Raw genomic sequence first — 2,480 nt, forward strand, 5'->3', positions numbered from 1 at the left:
GAGGAGGACACAGTCACTGTATAATATAATGTATTGTCCTGCCTGGCTGTAATACACAGAGCTGCCGGAGGTGCTGTTATACAGATGTGCTGTGTTACCTCCTGTAGGATGCAGATCTTCCTCCTGGTGACACTGGTGAGGAGGACACAGTCACTGTATAATATAATGTATTGTCCTGCCTGGCTGTAGTACACAGAGCTGCCGGAGGTGCTGTTATACAGATGTGCTGTGTTATCTCCTGTAGGATGCAGATCTTCCTCCTGGTGACACTGGTGAGGAGGACACAGTCACTGTATAATATAATGTATTGTCCTGCCTGGCTGTAGTACACAGAGCTGCCGGAGGTGCTGTTATACAGATGTGCTGTGTTATCTCCTGTAGGATGCAGATCTTCCTCCTGGTGACACTGGTGAGGAGGACACAGTCACTGTATAATATAATGTATTGTCCTACCTGGCTGTAGTACACAGAGCTGCCGGAGGTGCTGTTATACAGATGTGCTGTGTTATCTCCTGTAGGATGCAGATCTTCCTCCTGGTGACACTGGTGAGGAGGGACACAGTCACTGTATAATATAATGTATTGTCCTGCCTGGCTGTAGTACACAGAGCTGCCGGAGGTGCTGTTATACAGATGTGCTGTGTTATCTCCTGTAGGATGCAGATCTTCCTCCTGGTGACACTGGTGAGGAGGGACACAGTCACTGTATAATATAATGTATTGTCCTGCCTGGCTGTAGTACACAGAGCTGCCGGAGGTGCTGTTATACAGATGTGCTGTGTTATCTCCTGTAGGATGCAGATCTTCCTCCTGGTGACACTGGTGAGGAGGACACAGTCACTGTATAATATAATGTATTGTCCTGCCTGGCTGTAGTACACAGAGCTGCCGGAGGTGCTGTTATACAGATGTGCTGTGTTATCTCCTGTAGGATGCAGATCTTCCTCCTGGTGACACTGGTGAGGAGGACACAGTCACTATATAATATAATGTATTGTCCAGCCTGGCTGTAGTACACAGAGCTGCCGGAGGTGCTGTTATACAGATGTGCTGTGTTATCTCCTGTAGGATGCAGATCTTCCTCCTGGTGACACTGGTGAGGAGGACACAGTCACTGTACAATATAATGTATTGTCCTGCCTGGCTGTAGTACACAGAGCTGCCGGAGGTGCTGTTATACAGATGTGCTGTGCTATCTCCTGTAGGATACAGATCTTCCTCCTGGTGACACTGGTGAGGAGGACACAGTCACTGTATAATATAATGTATTGTCCTGCCTGGCTGTAGTACACAGAGCTGCCGGAGGTGCTGTTATACAGATGTGCTGTGTTACCTCCTGTAGGATGCAGATCTTCCTCCTGGTGACACTGGTGAGGAGGACACAGTCACTGTATAATATAATGTATTGTCCTGCCTGGCTGTAGTACACAGAGCTGCCGGAGGTGCTGTTATACAGATGTGCTGTGTTATCTCCTGTAGGATACAGATCTTCCTCCTGGTGACACTGGTGAGGAGGACACAGTCACTGTATAATATAATGTATTGTCCTGCCTGGCTGTAGTACACAGAGCTGCCGGAGGTGCTGTTATACAGATGTGCTGTGTTATCTCCTGTAGGATGCAGATCTTCCTCCTGGTGACACTGGTGAGGAGGACACAGTCACTGTATAATATAATGTATTGTCCTGCCTGGCTGTAGTATACAGAGCTGCAGGAGGTGCTGTTATACAGATGTGCTGTGTTATCTCCTGTAGGATGCAGATCTTCCTCCTGGTGACACTGGTGAGGAGGACACAGTCACTGTATAATATAATGTTTTGTCCTGCCTGGCTGTAGTACACAGAGCTGCCGGAGGTGCTGTTATACAGATGTGCTGTGTTATCTCCTGTAGGATGCAGATCTTCCTCCTGGTGACACTGGTGAGGAGGACACAGTCACTGTATAATATAATGTATTGTCCTGCCTGGCTGTAGTACACAGAGCTGCCGGAGGTGCTGTTATACAGATGTGCTGTGTTATCTCCTGTAGGATGCAGATCTTCCTCCTGGTGACACTGGTGAGGAGGACACAGTCACTGTATAATATAATGTATTGTCCTGCCTGGCTGTAGTACACAGAGCTGCCGGAGGTGCTGTTATACAGATGTGCTGTGTTATCTCCTGTAGGATGCAGATCTTCCTCCTGGTGACACTGGTGAGGAGGGACACAGTCACTGTATAATATAATGTATTGTCCTGCCTGGCTGTAGTACACAGAGCTGCCGGAGGTTCTGTTATACACATGTGCTGTGTTATCTCCTGTAGGATACAGATCTTCCTCCTGGTGACACTGGTGAGGAGGACACAGTCACTGTATAATATAATGTATTGTCCTGCCTGGCTGTAGTACACAGAGCTGCCGGAGGTGCTGTTATACATATGTGCTGTGTTATCTCCTGTAGGATGCAGATCTTCCTCCTGGTGACACTGGTGAGGAGGACAC

Source organism: Pseudophryne corroboree, chromosome 5 (assembly GCF_028390025.1).
Source record: "Pseudophryne corroboree isolate aPseCor3 chromosome 5, aPseCor3.hap2, whole genome shotgun sequence".
NCBI classification, from domain to species: domain Eukaryota; kingdom Metazoa; phylum Chordata; class Amphibia; order Anura; family Myobatrachidae; genus Pseudophryne; species Pseudophryne corroboree.